The 18,991-nt window shown below is 50.1% G+C and overlaps 1 long non-coding RNA gene across 1 annotated transcript in view; it reads left to right on the top strand.

Moving 5' to 3' along the window:
- Window positions 1-9,941: 9,941 nt before the first annotated feature.
- The window catches only part of LOC130367557 (uncharacterized), a 54,653-nt gene continuing 45,603 nt past the window's right edge, over window positions 9,942-18,991 (top strand). The window contains exon 1 of the long non-coding RNA XR_008892104.1: window positions 9,942-10,050. This is a non-coding gene — a long non-coding RNA (uncharacterized LOC130367557). The remainder of the gene's footprint in view (window positions 10,051-18,991) is intronic.

The raw sequence follows: 18,991 nt of genomic DNA, 5'->3' as shown, positions 1-18,991 counted from the left end.
CCTGACTCCCCCCTATAATCACTATACAGCCCTGACTCCCCCCTATAATCACTATACAGTCCTGACTCCGCCCTATAATCTCTATACAGTCCTGACTCCACCCTATAATCACTATACAGTCCTGACTCTGCCCTATAATCACTATACAGTCCTGACTCCCCCCTATAATCACTATACAGTCCTGACTCCCCCCTAGAATCACTATACAGTCCTGACTCCACCCTATAATCACTATACAGCCCTGACTCCACCCTATAATCACTATACAGTCCTGACTCCACCCTATAATCACTACACAGTCCTGACTCCACCCTATAATCACTATACAGCCCTGACTCCACCCTATAATCACTATACAGTCCTGACTCCACCCTATAATCACTACACAGTCCTGACTCCACCCTATAATCACTATACAGTCCTGACCAGTCATATAATCACTAAACAGCCCTGACTCTGCCCTATAATCACTATACAGTCCTGACTCCACCCTATAATCACTACACAGTCCTGACTCCACCCTATAATCACTATACAGTCCTGACCAGTCATATAATCACTAAACAGCCCTGACTCTGCCCTATAATCGCTATACAGTCCTGACTCCACCCTGTAATCACTATACAGTCCTGACTCCACCCTGTAATCACTATACAGTCCTGACTCCACCCTATAATCACTATACAGTCCTGACCCCCCCTATAATCACTTTACAGTCCTGACTCCCCCCTATAATCACTATACAGTCCTCACTCCCCCCTATAATCACTATACAGTCCTGACTCTGCCCTATAATCACTATACAGTCCTGACTCCGCCCTATAATCTCTATACAGTCCTGACTCCGCCCTATAATCACTATACAGTCCTGACTCCGCCCTATAATCACTATACAGTCCTGACTCCGCCCTATAATCTCTATACAGTCCTGACTCCACCCTATAATCACTATACAGTCCTGACTCCGCCCTATAATCACTATACAGTCCTGACTCTGCCCTATAATCACTATACAGTCCTGACTCCACCCTATAATCACTATACAGTCCTGACTCCACCCTATAATCACTATACAGTCCTGACTCCACCCTATAATCACTATACAGTCCTGACCAGTCATATAATCACTAAACAGCCCTGACTCTGCCCTATAATCACTATACAGTCCTGACTCCACCCTATAATCACTACACAGTCCTGACTCCACCCTATAATCACTATACAGTCCTGACCAGTCATATAATCACTAAACAGCCCTGACTCTGCCCTATAATCGCTATACAGTCCTGACTCCACCCTGTAATCACTATACAGTCCTGACTCCACCCTATAATCACTATACAGTCCTGACCCCCCCCTATAATCACTTTACAGTCCTGACTCCCCCCTATAATCACTATACAGTCCTGACTCCCCCCTATAATCACTATACAGTCCTGACTCCACCCTATAATCACTATACAGTCCTGACTCCGCCCTATAATCACTATACAGCCCTGACTCCGCCCTATAATCACTTTACAGTCCTGACTCCCCCCTATAATCACTATACAGCCCTGACTCCCCCCTATAATAACTATACAGTCCTGACTCCACCCTATAATCACTATACAGTCCTGACTCCCCCCTATAATCACTATACAGTCCTGACTCCCCCCTATAATCACTATACAGTCCTGACTCCACCCTAGAATCACTATACAGTCCTGACTCCCCCCTATAATCACTATACAGTCCTGACTCCCCCCTAGAATCACTATACAGCCCTGACTCCACCCTATAATCACTATACAGCCCTGACTCCCCCCTAGAATCACTATACAGCCCTGACTCCACCCTAGAATCACTATACAGTCCTGACTCCCCCCTAGAATCACTATACAGTCCTGACTCCCCCCTAGAATCACTATACAGTCCTGACTCCACCCTATAATCAGTATACAGACCTGACTCCACCCTATAATCACTATACAGTCCTGACTCCACCCTATAATCACTATACAGCCCTGACTCCCCCCTATAATCACTATACAGTCCTGACTCCCCCTATAATCACTATACAGTCCTGACTGCCCCCTATAATCACTATACAGTCCTGACTGCCCCCTATAATCACTATACAGTCCTGACTCCGCCCTATAATCACTATACAGCCCTGACTCCACCCTATAATCACTATACAGTCCTGACTCCGCCCTATAATCACTATACAGTCCTGACTCCGCCCTATAATCACTATACAGTCCTGACTCCGCCCTATAATCTCTATACAGTCCTGACTCCACCCTATAATCACTATACAGTCCTGACTCCGCCCTATAATCACTATACAGTCCTGACTCTGCCCTATAATCACTATACAGTCCTGACTCCACCCTATAATCACTCTACAGCCCTGACTCCGCCCTATAATCACTATACAGTCCTGACTCTGCCCTATAATCACTATACAGTCCTGACTCCACCCTATAATCACTATACAGTCCTGACTCCGCCCTATAATCACTATACAGTCCTGACTCCGCCCTATAATCACTATACAGTCCTGACTCCACCCTATAATCACTATACAGCCCTGACTCCGCCCTATAATCACTATACAGTCCTGACTCTGCCCTATAATCACTATACAGTCCTGACTCCGCCCTATAATCACTCTACAGCCCTGACTCCGCCCTATAATCACTCTACAGCCCTGACTCCGCCCTATAATCACTCTACAGCCCTGAGCTCTATGATGACTATGCAGCAATGAGTGCGCTCAGCCTCCCCCTCCCATGGTCCTCTCTTCTCTGTGTGTTTTTTGCTGACCCCGTTTCTTTGTTTTCCAGCCGAGCAGCATTCCAGCCCCGGACTCTGATGTGATGAGACTCCTGCTGCTTCCACCCACAGAGATCTGCAAACCCCCTCCCCCTCGAAGTGACTGATATTGTTCTCTCGTGAGGCCATCTAACCTAAGCCTGAATTGGCTCATAACAGAGAACACTGAGGCCATGTTCACACACCAGATTTTCCACATTGAAATCCGCATGGAAATTCTGCATGTGTTTATAGCCTTATCAACTTCGATGGGATTCCGCAGTCCCATTCACATTGCAGAACTTTTTACTGCGGACGTTCCGCAGCTAAAATTCAGCATTCTGCAGAAATTTAAAGGGGTACTCTGGCCCCTAGACATCTTATCCCCTATCCAAAGCATAGGGGATAAGATGTCTGATTGTGGGGGTCCCGCCACCGGGGACCCCCGCTATCTCCCTGCTGCAGCCGGTGTTTGTTTAGCGCATCGGGTACAGCGCCAGAGGCTCGTGCCGGCCGAACTTCACTCCGTGCCAGATGACTGTCGATGCGTGGCGGAGTCTTGTGATGTCACGACCGCTCCCCCTCAATGCAAGTCTATGGGAGGGGGCGTGACGGCCGTCACGCCCCCTCCCATAGACTTGCATTGAGGGGGAGCGGTCGTGACATCACAAGACTCCGCCACGCATCGACAGTCATCTGGCACGGAGTGAAGTTCGCTCCGTGCACCGGATGTCTGGGGTGCCGCAGCCGAGATTGCGGGGGTCAGACATCTTATCCCCTATCCTTGCTGTCCGGGCATGCTGGGAGTTGTAGTTGTGCAACAGCTGGAGGCACACTGGTCTGGAAACACTGGGGAATATATTTGTGTATTTGAGTCCTCCCAGCAGTACAGAGTATGTCAGGAGAGAATGCAGTGTCCTCACGTGTCCTCCTCTTATCAGGTGTTCTTCAGATGACATCTTGTGTGAATGAGCTGCAGGGAGAGGTGTCACTATCGCACATCTAATCCTGTGCCAGCCATGGGCAGGATACCTGCGCCGGTATTACACACGTATCATGATACCAATCTGGGGGCCCCTCCCTGCAGGACCGGACCGGAGAGGAATAGGCCTCATACCGGGCAACTAATGTATGAATGGAGAGCAACACAATTACATCATCTACATAACACTGCCATACAATGCAATTACTACCGTACAGTACTGAAATGATATATATGGTACTGTAAGTGCCTACAGGAAGCTACAGTGCTAGGATGCCAACATATAGTAACCAAATCACGGGATCATACTGCCTGAATAATACCACCATACAGTGCATAGATAATACCAACATATAGTTACCAAATAATAGCATCATACTGCCGGAAAAATACCACCATACAGTGCTCAGATAATACCAACATATAGTTACTAAATAATAGCATCATACTGCCTGAATAATACCACCATACAGTGCACAGATAATACCAACATAAAGTAACCAAATCACGGGATCATACTGCCTGAATAATACCACCATACAGTGCACAGATAATACTAACATATAGCTACCAAATAATAGCATCATACTGCCTGAATAATACCACCATACAGTGCACAGATAATACTAACATATAGCTACCAAATAATAGCATCATACTGCCGGAAAAATACCACCATACAGTAACTCAGATAATACCAACACATTGTTACCAAATAATAGCATCATACTGCCGGAAAAATACCACCATACAGTAACTCAGATAATACCAACACATTGTTACCAAATAATAGCATCATACTGCCGGAAAAACACCACCATAAAGTAACTCACATAATACCAATGTACAGTGACTCAAAAAACAGCATCATTCTGCCTAAATAATACCACCATATAGTACTCTGATAATACCAACATATAATAACCAAATCACAGGATCATACTGCCTGAATAATACCACCATACAATACTCCGATACTACAAATATATATATAGACCACATACCATCCTCATACTGCCTGAATAATACCACCATACAGTACTCAGATAATACAACATATAGTGACTAAATAACAATCATCTCCTCAGCTGGAGTCTTTCTGTCCTCTCTCATCCCTCCAGCAGGGGGCGCTGTGATCTCCACCTGACAGGAATCATCTCCTCAGCTGGGGTCTTTCTGTCCTCTCTCATCCCTCCAGCAGGGGGCGCTGTGATCTCCACCTGACAGGAATCATCTCCTCAGCTGGGGTCTTTCTGTCCTCTCTCATTCCTCCAGCAGGGAGCGCTGTGTCCTGTTATCTCTACCTGACAGGAATCATCTCCTCAGCAGGAGTCTTTCTGTCCCCTCTCATTCCTCCAGCAGGGGGCGCTGTGTCCTGTTATCTCCACCTGATGGGAATCATCTCCTCAGCTGGGGTCTTTCTGTCCTCTCTCATTCCTCCAGCAGGGGGCGCTGTGTCCTGTGATCTCCACCTGATGGGAATCATCTCCTCAGCTGGGGTCTTTCTGTCCTCTCTCATTCCTCCAGCAGGGGGCGCTGTGTCCTGTTATCTCCACCTGACAGGAATCATCTCCTCAGCTGGGGTCTTTCTGTCCTCTCTCATCCCTCCAGCAGGGGGCGATGTGTCCTGTGATCTTCACCTGACAGGAATCATCTCCTCAGCTGGGGTCTTTCTGTCCTCTCTCATTCCTCCAGCAGGGGGCGCTGTGTCCTGTGATCTTCACCTGACAGGAATCATCTCCTCAGCTGGAGTCTTTCTGTCCTCTCTCATTCCTCCAGCAGGGGGCGCTGTGATCTCCACCTGACAGGAATCATCTCCTCAGCTGGGGTCTTTCTGTCCCCTCTCATTCCTCCAGCAGGGGGCGCTGTGTCCTGTTATCTCCACCTGACAGGAATCATCTCCTCAGCTGGGGTCTTTCTGTCCTCTCATTCCTCCAGCAGGGGGTGCTGTGTCCTGTGATCTCCACCTGACAGGAATCATCTCCTCAGCTGGGGTCTTTCTGTCCTCTCTCATTCCTCCAGCAGGGGGCGCTGTGTCCTGTTATCTCCACCTGACAGGAATCATCTCCTCAGCTGGGGTCTTTCTGTCCTCTCTCATCCCTCCAGCAGGGGGCGCTGTGTCCTGTTATCTCCACCTGACAGGAATCATCTCCTCAGCTGGGGTCTTTCTGTCCCCTCTCATTCCTCCAGCAGGGGGCGCTGTGTCCTGTTATCTCCACCTGACAGGAATCATCTCCTCAGCTGGGGTCTTTCTGTCCTCTCTCATTCCTCCAGCAGGGGGCGCTGTGTCCTGTTATCTCCACCTGACAGGAATCATCTCCTCAGCTGGAGTCTTTCTGTCCCCTCTCATTCCTCCAGCAGGGGGCGCTGTGTCCTGTTATCTCCACCTGACAGGAATCATCTCCTCAGCTGGGGTCTTTCTGTCCCCTCTCATTCTTCCAGCAGGGGGCGCTGTGTCCTGTGATCTTCACCTGACAGGAATCATCTCCTCAGCTGGGGTCTTTCTCCCAGCAGGGGGCGCTGTGTCCTCAGGTGATTGTGGTGGTCAGTGCGCACCATGTGGCCGGGGATGAGGAGATTGAGGTCTGTTCTGTAATGTGTTTTGTTGGTTTTATGTTTTTTTTTTGTTATGGATAGGAATAATATTCTATATAATACTGACACATGGGGGGATGGGGAGCTCATACTGTTACTTTGTCACTTTTCTTCCTCCACATTTATCTTTGTATAATATATATATGTGGAGGCAGTCTACAGGGCTCTATATTTTCATCTATATCTAGAGAGATCCCTACACACACACACAATAAATATATATATATATATATATATATATATATATATATATATGACACACATTCCCTGTAGACTGCCTACACACGTATACGGGATATATATATATATATATATATATATATATATTGTGTGTGTAGGGATCTCTCTCGATATAGATGAAAATATAGAGCCCGGTAGACTGCCTCAGAGAGAGTGAATAGCAGTCTACAGGGCTCTATATTTTCATCTATATCTAGAGAGATCCCTCCACACACACTATAATATATATATATTTTCCCGGTAGACTGCCTCCACACACTCCCTCAGCCAGATCCGACACCCGTATTTTAAAATCGAAGTGTGACTGCAGCCTAACTGATGCACAATATTTTTGGTGGTTTTATATGGTGTATAAATTATTTGGTGTACCAACTCACGAGCAACATACAACTGGCCATGTGAAAAACATGAATTTTCCAATTTCAATCCAGCGATAATTAATGATTTGCCATCGTGCTTTCTCGGTTGCGGTTTTGTTTCGAGATTCGCATTGTTTCGCCGATTTATCAGCTTTTTTTCCCTCACTCTCTTTGCTTTGGATGTTTTTCGTCCAATTGATGCTTATTTTGGTGACATTGTTCTGTATTGTAACTTGAGCCAAACACCGTCTGTCTCACTCGTACAGCACATATGCCACAAAATCGGTCTCGTAGTAGTCCTCTTATATGACCGGTGTCACACCCCCTCGAACTTCACAGAAACAATCCTCAGGGTAGGTTCCAGGGCTGTGGAGTCGGTAGACAAATGTTCCGACTCCAAAGTTTTCTGTGCTTCCGACTCCTCTGTATTAATATGTGAATGTATTTTATACATGCCTTGAAGGAAAGAAAGGCAACCTACCTGTCATTACCACAGGACTACTGGCTGGGAAGCCAACAGTCTACTGTATGGAACAGTTTGTGTGCTGATCTGCTGCTGAAGATAGGAAAGTGGGAGGATCCAGGAAGGGGCATTTATTATAAAACATGATTTCCCTAGTAGAATCCCATAGTCAAGTTTAAAGGGGTACTCCGCCCCTAGACATCTTATCCCCTATCCAAAGGATAGGGGATAAGATGTCAGATCGCCGGGGTCCCGCTGCTGGGGACCCCCGGGATCGCCGATGCTGCACCGCGCTATCATTACTGCACAGAGCGAGTTCGCTCTGTGCATAATGACGGGCGATACAGGAGCCGGAGCATCACTACATCACGGCTCCGCCCCTCGTGATGTCTAGGGGCGGAGTACCCCTTTAAGCTAACAATCGAGTTTACAAGTTTTTATAGCCTTAGCTGAATGGCAGCAGTTTTTCCAATGGTTTACAGCTTCAGTCTTGAACTGTTGACCCTCCATTCCCTTCACTTATGCAAGTGTCTCTAGTCCTGCAAAAAACATATTTCATTAACCCCTTATCAGTGAGAAGCTAGGTTACCCATGGGTTCCCTGTAACAGCGGAACACAACACTATGGAAAGTATAAGTATTGCCGCTCCTAATTGTGCGTTGTGGGCCATATAGTGCAGCACACGAAAAGCTTCTTCAGTCACTTAACGTGTTGGTTTTGCGGTTACGTGAGGCGCTGCATGCATTGGTCTTTATTCTTATAGTAGAGAATTCATTACTTATAATTTTTTGTGAATTGCGACATTTAAACTTGCTTTTTTTTTAAATTTTTATTTTATTTTTTATTTCAATCTAAATTTAGTAGGAGTCGGTGCATTGTTTGCCGACTCAGACTCCCCAAAATTTCCTCCGACTCCTCGACTCCGACTCCACAGCCCTGGTAGGTTCACACTACGGATACGTCGCGGAGTTTCAGCCCGGAAGTCGGTGGCGGCTATGCAGTACTCGCAGACTTTCGCGCAAAGAATGAACATGTTCTTTCTTTGCGCGGAACAATTTCAGCGGTGGAATTGTCTGCCGCTGAAATTCCGCAGTGTGAACGGATCTCGCGGAAGACTCATTCACACTGATGCTAACGTTCACTGAGCGCAATCCCGCAGTGTGAACATTACATACCCTCACACTATACTATCGTCTCCCTGAAAATGTTATCAAAATCGGTTGAGCAGTTTAGAAGCCCATAGGGAACATATATACACATCCATTTATATATAGATTCACAGCATTGACTTGCCTTGTACATGTTGTTGCTAATAGCAACCAATCACAGCGCAGCTTTCATTTCTCACACTGCTGAAGTAAAATAAAAGCTGCACCGATTGGTTGCTGGAGCTCAGCTTTTATTTCTGATTCTGTTGTGGTAAAATGAAAGCAGCGCTACAATTGGCTGACATTTCTTATACAGTGACCCCTCGACCTACGATGGCCCCGACATACGATCACTCTCAGAGGCCATCGCATGTTAAAGGCAGCATCAACATACAATGCTTTTGTATGTCGGGGCCATCACATAAATGGCTATCCTGCAGCGCAGACTGCTTCAGCCACCACCAGATAGCCGTTTACGGTGCCCCGTGAGCTCCGGTGATGGTCACTCACCTGTTCTCAGGGCTCCGGCGCATCCTCTTCGGGATCCTCTGCATCGCCGGCGCTCTCCTTCGTCGTCATCGCGTCGCTGCGCACGCCGTCCCGTCATCCAATAGGAGCGGTGTGCGTAGCGACATGATGGCGGTGACTGAGAGCGCTGATGCCAGGGAAGCAGAGGCCTTACCGGAGCGTCGGGGACGCAGCGACAGCGATGGACGGCGACATCCAGGGCAGCGGTGGCGAGCGGTGATGGGACAGGTAAGTACAACTTCCTCTAACAGTGGTCTACAACCTGCGGACCTCCAGATGTTGCAAAACTACAACACCCAGCCAACGGCTGTCTAGGCATGCTGGGTGTTGTAGTTTTGCAACATCTGGAGGTCCGCAGGTTGTAGACCACTGTCCTTTACTTTACATTGCACGGATCCCTCAACATGCGATGGTTTCAACAAACGATGGTCCATTTGGAACGGATTACCATTGTATGTTGAGGGACCACTGTACTGCCGAGGTAAAGTGAAAGCTGCGTTGCGATTTGCTGCTATTTGTTTTACTGCTGTGGTAAAATGAAAGCTGCGCTGTGATTGGTTGCTATGGACAACACAGATTTTCTTTTGGACAGCTTATATGATGAATTTGGTTTTATGCCCTCTCAACCAAACTTCACAGAAACATTCCTCAGACTTCACTATAGTTTCCCTGAAAATTTGATCAAAATTGGTGGAGCGGTTTAGAAGCCCATAGGGAATATATACATCCATTTATATATAGACTCACAGCACTGACTTCCCCTCTCATTTTTGTTGCTAATAGCAACCAATCACAGCTCAGCTTTCACTTCTCACACTGCTGAGGGAAAATAAAAGCTTCACTGATTGGTTGCTGGAGCTCAGCTTTTATTTCTGATTCTGTTGTGGTAAAATGAAAGCAGCGCTACAATTGGTTGCCATTTCTTACACTGCTGAGGTAAAGTGAAAGCTGTGCTGTGATTTGCTGCTGATTGTTATACAGTGGTCCCTCAACATACGATGGTAATCCGTTCCAAACGGACCATCGTTTGTTGAAACTAGAGATGAGTGAACTTACAGTAAACTCGATTCATCACGAACTTCTCGGCTCGGCAGTTGATGGCTTTTCCTGCATAAATTAGTTCAGCTTTCAGGTGCTCCGGTGGACTGGAAAAGGTGGATACAGTCCTAGGAGAGTCTTTACTAGGACTGTATCCACCTTTTCCAGCCCACCGGAGCACCGGAAAGCTGAACTAATTTATGCAGGAAATGTCAGCGACTGCCGAGCCGAGAAGTTTGTGACGAATCGAATTTACTGTAAGTTTGCTCATCTCTAGTTCAAACCATCGCATGTTGAGGGATCCGTGCAATGTAAAGTATAGGACAGTGGTCTTCAACCTGCGGACCTCCAGATGTTGCAAAACTACAACAACCAGCATGCCCGGACAGCCGTTGGCTGTCCGGACATGCTGGTTGTTGTAGTTTTGCAACATCTGGAGGTCCGCAGGTTGAAGACCACTAGTAAAGGAAGTTGTACTCGCCTGTCCCCGCCGCTCTGGATCGTCACCGCTGCCCGGGATGTCGCCGTCCATCACGTTCGCCGTGTCCCCGACGCTCCGGCAAGGCCTCTGCTCCCCCGGCATCCGCGCTCTCCGTCACTGCCATCACGTCGCTACGCAGGCCGCTCCTATTGGATGACGGGACGGCGTGCGCAGCGACGTGATGACGACGATGGAGAGCGCTGACGATGCAGGGGATCCCGAAGAGGACGCGCCGGAGCCCCGAGGACAGGTAAGTGATCGTCAGTGGACCACACGGGGCACCGTAAACGCCTATCCGGTGGCAGCTGAAGCAGTCTGCGCTGCCGGATAGCCGTTTATGCGATCGCATGTTGAAATGATCGTATGTCGGGGCCATCGTAGGTCGAGGGGTCACTGTACTTCTGTGGTAAAATGAAAGCTGCCCTGTGATTGGTTGCTAGGGACAACACAGATTTTGTAGTGAATTGTAGTTTTGCAACATCGAGAGGCAGAGATCTATTCCCTGTAGACTGCCTCCATATGGGTTTTATCATGCCCGGAGTTTGGACCTAGAGAGGAGCGAACTTACAGTAAATTCGATTCGTCACGAACTTCTCTGCTCGGCAGTTGACGACTTTTCCTGCATAAATTAGTTCCGCTTTCAGGTGCTCCGGTGGACTGGAAAAGGTGGATACAGTCCTAGGAGAGTCTTTCCTAGGACTGTATCCACCTTTTCCAGCCCACCGGAGCACCGGAAAGCTGAACTAATTTATGCAGGAAATGTCAGCGACTGCCGAGCCGAGAAGTTTGTGACGAATCGAATTTACTGTAAGTTTGCTCATCTCTAGTTCAAACCATCGCATGTTGAGGGATCCGTGCAATGTAAAGTATAGGACAGTGGTCTTCAACCTGCGGACCTCCAGATGTTGCAAAACTACAACACGCAGCATGTCCGGACAGCCGTTGGCTGTCCGGACATGCTGGTTGTTGTAGTTTTGCAACATCTGGAGGTCCGCAGGTTGAAGACCACTGGTAAAGGAAGTTGTACTCGCCTGTCCCCGCCGCTCCGGATCGTTGCCGTCCATCGCTGTCGCCACGTCCCCGGGGTGTCCCCAACGCTCCGGCAAGGCCTCTGCTTCCCCGGCATCCGCGCTCTCCGTCACCGCCATCACGTCGCTACGCAGGCCGCTCCTATTGGATGACGGGACGGCGTGCGCAGCGACGTGATGACGACGATGGAGAGCGCTGACGATGCAGGGGATCCCGAAGAGGACGCGCCGGAGCCCCGAGGACAGGTAAGTGATCGTCAGTGGACCACACGGGGCACCGTAAACGCCTATCCGGTGGCAGCTGAAGCAGTCTGCGCTGCCGGATAGCTGTTTATGCGATCGCATGTTGAAATGATCGTATGTCGGGGCCATCGTAGGTCGAGGGGTCACTGTACTTCTGTGGTAAAATGAAAGCTGCCCTGTGATTGGTTGCTAGGGACAACACAGATTTTGTAGTGAATTGTAGTTTTGCAACATCGAGAGGCAGAGATCTATTCCCTGTAGACTGCCTCCATATGGGTTTTATCATGCCCGGAGTTTGGACCTAGAGAGGAGCGAACTTACAGTAAATTCGACTCGTCACGAACTTCTCGGCTCGGCAGTTGATGTCTTTTCCTGCATAAATTAGTTCAGCTTTCAGGTGCTGCGGTGGGCTGGAAAAGGTGGATACATTCCTAGGAAAGAGTCTCCTAGGACTGTATCCACCTTTTCCAGCCCACCGGAGCACCTGAAAGCGGAACTAATTTATGCAGGAAAAGTCATCAACTGCCGAGCCGAGAAGTTCGTGACGAATCGAATTTACATAATTTTTAACAGCCTAACAAATTTTATACATTTTGAGCCAAATAGTGGCATTCTACTCGACTGGGTGACAAATAGTTTAGATTAACCTTGAGCATTTACATTGCGTGTTTTTTTTTATTTTTTTATTTTTTCCATCTTTTGCTTTATCCCATTTCGGACTATCCAATTAGAGTTTAGGAATTTGAAGCCATTTTTTTTTTTCCCTCCTCATTCAGGCATGGATAAAGTTTAACAATGAATACGTGTCTCTAAGGGTGCGTTCCCACCTGGCGTATACGCAGCGTATTTCACGCTGCGCAAAATCTACGGCAGCAGCGGGAAATGCGGCAGCCTTATGTGTGTAGTGAGTTTTAGAGGCGGGGCCGTGGGCCGGGGTGACTGTGACGTGCGGCTCCGCCGCCGCCAAAACTCACTGTGCACATAGTGCTGCCGCCGGAAAGCTGTGTGTGTGTGTATAGTGAGCAAGGAATACGCAGCACATTTCCCGCTGCTGCCGTAAATTTTGCGCAGCGTGAAATACGCTGCATATATGCCAAGTGGGACCGTACCCTAAGGGTGTGTTCACATGACTCACAAGCATTCTCGTTAGCCATAACACTCCGGTCACCTGATTAAAGGGGTACTCCGCCCCTAGACATATTATCCCCTATCCAAAGGATTGGGGACAAGATGTCTGATTGCGGGGGTCCTGCCGCTGGGAACCCCCCACGGTCTCTCCTGCCGCAACCTGTCATCTGGTGTACGGAGCGAGCTTCGCTCTGTGCCTGACGGGCGCTGCAGGGGCCGGAGGCTTTTGACGTCACTGCCCCTCCCCCTTAATGCAAGTCTATGGTAGAGGGTGTGGTAGCAATCACGCCCCCTCCCATAAACTTGCATAAAGGGGGCGGGGCATGATGTCGGGAGCCTCCGGCACCTGCACCGCCCGTCATCAGGCACGGAGTTAAGTTTGCTCCGTGCACCAAATGACTGGGTGCGGCAGGAGAGACCGCAGGGGGGGGTTCCCAGTGGCGGGACCCCCGCAATCAGACATCCTATCCCCTATCCTTTTGGATAGGGTAGAAGATGTCTAGGGGCGGAGTACCCCTTTAAAAAGGTCAGGTTATAAGGCTCTACAGATCTAACAGGATGGAAGCGTCAGGACACTTTGAGCTCCACAGCGGCAAAATGACCGGTCTGAGAAGAGGAGCTCTCTAATGTATAAGGTAGAGATGACGCGCACGATAGAGCGACGGGGGCGTTTCTACTGGCGCGCAAAATTTATCAAGGGACGTGCACTTTTTTTTTTATATTTTTTTTAATCTTTTAGTAAATTTTGTGTAAGAGTATAATGTATAGACTCAGAGGACAGGGGTAAATCTGTCTACAATAGACATATAATTACTCTGATCTTCCTGGGAACAGCTGTGTCATGTGGACACAAGATAGAGAACTTCTGGCTCTAAGAGATACCAGAGATCAGCGGTGACTGAAGTACCTCACTGTATCACCACACACACCACCACCACACACACACACACACACACACACACACACACACACACACCTGTACCTCCACCACACACACACACACACACACACACACACACACACACACACACACACACACACACACACACACACACACACCTGTACCTCCACCACACACACACACACACACACACACACACACACACACACACCCCTGTACCTCCACCACACACACACACACACACACACACACACACACACACACCTGTACCTCCACCACACACACACACACACACACACACACACACACACACCTGTACCTCCACGTCCACCACACACACACACACACACACACACACACACACCACACACACCTGTACCTCCACCACACACACACACACACACACACACACACCTGTACCTCCACCACACACACACACACACACCTGTACCTCCACCACACACACACACACACACACCTGTACCTCCACCACACACACACACACACACACCTGTACCTCCACCACACACACACACACACACACACACACACACACACACACCTGTACCTCCACCACACACACACACACACACACACACACACACCTGTACCTCCACCACACACACACACACACACACACACACACACACACACACCTGTACCTCCACGTCAACCACACACACACACTGTACCTCCACCACACACACACACACACCTGTACCTCCACCACACACACACACACACACCTGTACCTCCACCACACACACACACACACACACCTGTACCTCCACCACACACACACACACACACACACCTGTACCTCCACCACACACACACACACACACACACACACACACACCTGTACCTCCACCACACACACACACACACACACCTGTACCTCCACCACACACACACACACACACACACCTGTACCTCCACCACACACACACACACACACACACACCTGTACCTCCACGTCCACCACACACACACACACACACCTGTATCTCCACCACACACACACACACACACACACCTGTACCTCCACCACACACACACACACACACACACCTGTACCTCCACCACACACACACACACACACACACACACACCTGTACCTCCACCACACACACACACACACACACACCTGTACCTCCACGTCCACCACACACACACACACACACCTGTACCTCCACCACACACACACACACACACACACACACACACACACACACACACACCTGTACCTCCACCACACACACACACACGCACACACACACACACACACACCTGTACCTCCACCACACACACACACACACACACACACACACACACACACACACACACACCTGTACCTCCACGTCCACCACACACACACACACACACACACACACACACCACACACACCTGTACCTCCACCACACACACACACACACACACACACACCTGTACCTCCACCACACACACACACACACACCTGTACCTCCACCACACACACACACACACACACCTGTACCTCCACCACACACACACACACACCTGTACCTCCACCACACACACACACACACACACACACACACACACACACACACACACACACACACACACACCTGTACCTCCACCACACACACACACACACACACACACACACACACCTGTACCTCCACCACACACACACACACACACACACACACACACACACACCTGTACCTCCACGTCAACCACACACACACACACACACTGTACCTCCACCACACACACACACACACCTGTACCTCCACCACACACACACACACACCTGTACCTCCACCACACACACACACACACACACCTGTACCTCCACCACACACACACACACACACACCTGTACCTCCACCACACACACACACACACACACACACACACACACACCTGTACCTCCACCACACACACACACACCACACCTGTACCTCCACCACACACACACACACCTGTACCTCCACCACACACACACACACACACACACACCTGTACCTCCACGTCCACCACACACACACACACACACCTGTATCTCCACCACACACACACACACACACACACCTGTACCTCCACCACACACACACACACACACACACCTGTACCTCCACCACACACACACACACACACACACACACACCTGTACCTCCACCACACACACACACACACACACACACACACCTGTACCTCCACGTCCACCACACACACACACACACACCTGTACCTCCACCACACACACACACACACCTGTACCTCCACCACACACACACACACACACACCTGTACCTCCACGTCCACCACACACACACACCTGTACCTCCACCACACACACCTGTACCTCCACCACACACACACACACCTGTACCTCCACCACACACACACACACCTGTACCTCCACCACACACACACACACACACCTGTACCTCCTCCACCACACACACACACACACACACACACACACACACGTACCTCCACCACACACACACACACACACACACACCTGTACCTCCACCACACACACACACACACACACACCTGTACCTCCACCACACACACACACACACACACACACACACCTGTACCTCCACCACACACACACACACACACACCTGTACCTCCTCCACCACACACACACACACACACACACACACACCTGTACCTCCTCCACCACACACACACCTGTACCTCCACCACACACACACACACACACACACCTGTACCTCCACCACACACACACACACACACACACACACACACACACACACACACACACCTGTACCTCCACCACACACACACACACACACACACACACACCTGTACCTCCACGTCCACCACACACACACACACACCTGTACCTCCACCCCCCACACACACACACACACACACACCTGTACCTCCACCACACACACACACACACACACACCTGTACCTCCACCACACACACACACACACACACACACACCTGTACCTCCACGTCCACCACACACACACACCTGTACCTCCACCACACACACACACACACACACCTGTACCTCCACCACACACACCTGTACCTCCACCACACACACACACACACACACACACACACCTGTACCTCCACCACACACACACACACACACACACACACACACCTGTACCTCCACCACACACACACACACACACACCTGTACCTCCACCACACACACACACACCTGTACCTCCACCACACACACACACACACACACACACACACACCTGTACCTCCAACACACACACACACACCTGTACCTCCTCCACCACACACACACACACACACACCTGTACCTCCTCCACCACACACACACACACCTGTACCTCCACCACACACACACACACACCTGTACCTCCACCACACACACACACACACACACACACCTGTACCTCCACCACACACACACACACACACACACACCTCTGTACCTCCACCACACACACACACACCTGTACCTCCACCACACACACACCTGTACCTCCACCACACACACACCTGTACCTCCACCACACACACACACCTGTACCTCCACCACACACACACCTGTACCTCCACCACACACACACACACCTGTACCTCCACCACACACACACACCTGTACCTCCACCACACACACACACCTGTACCTCCACCACACACACACACCTGTACCTCCACCACACACACACACACACACCTGTACCTCCACCACACACACACACACACACCTGTACCTCCACCACACACACACACCCCTGTACCTCCACCACACACACACACCCCTGTACCTCCACCACACACACACACCCCTGTACCTCCACCACACACACACACACCCCTGTACCTCCACCACACACACACACCCCTGTACCTCCACCACACACACACACACCCCTGTACCTCCACCACACACACACACACACCTGTACCTCCACCACACACACACACACACCTGTACCTCCACCACACACACACACACCTGTACCTCCACCACACACACACACACCTGTACCTCCACCACACACACACACACCTGTACCTCCACCACACACACACACACCTGTACCTCCACCACACACACACACACCTGTACCTCCACCACACACACACACACCTGTACCTCCACCACACACACACACACCTGTACCTCCACCACACACACACACACCTGTACCTCCACCACACACACACACACCTGTACCTCCACCACACACACACACCCCTGTACCTCCACCACACACACACACACACACCTGTACCTCCACCACACACACACACACACCTGTACCTCCACCACACACACACACACACCTGTACCTCCACCACACACACACACACACCTGTACCTCCACCACACACACACCTGTACCTCCACCACACACACCCCTGTACCTCCACCACACACACACACACACACACACACCCACCCCTGTACCTCCACCACACACACACACCTGTACCTCCACCACACACACACACCTGTACCTCCACCACACACACACACACACACACACACCTGTACCTCCACCACACACACACACCTGTACCTCCACCACACACACACACACACCTGTACCTCCACCACACACACACACACACACACCTGTACCTCCACCACCACCACACACACCCCTGTACCTCCACCACACACACACACACACACACACACCTGTACCTCCACCACCACACACACACCTGTACCTCCACCACACACACACACACACCTGTACCTCCACCACCACACACACCCCTGTACCTCCACCACACACACACACACACACCTGTACCTCCACCACACACACACACACCTGTACCTCCACCACACACACACACACACACACCTGTACCTCCACCACACACACACACACACACACACACACCTGTACCTCCACCACACACACCTGTACCTCCACCACACACACACCTGTACCTCCACCACACACACACACACACACACATGTACCTCCACCACACACACACACCTGTACCTCCACCACACACACACACACACACACCTGTACCTCCACCACACACACACCTGTACCTCCACCACA

The sequence above is a fragment of the Hyla sarda genome, chromosome 4 (genome assembly GCF_029499605.1).
Source record: "Hyla sarda isolate aHylSar1 chromosome 4, aHylSar1.hap1, whole genome shotgun sequence".
NCBI lineage: Eukaryota > Metazoa > Chordata > Amphibia > Anura > Hylidae > Hyla > Hyla sarda.
The sequence above is the reverse complement of the archived record's forward strand: the minus strand, read 5'-3'. Positions and strand labels throughout refer to the sequence as shown.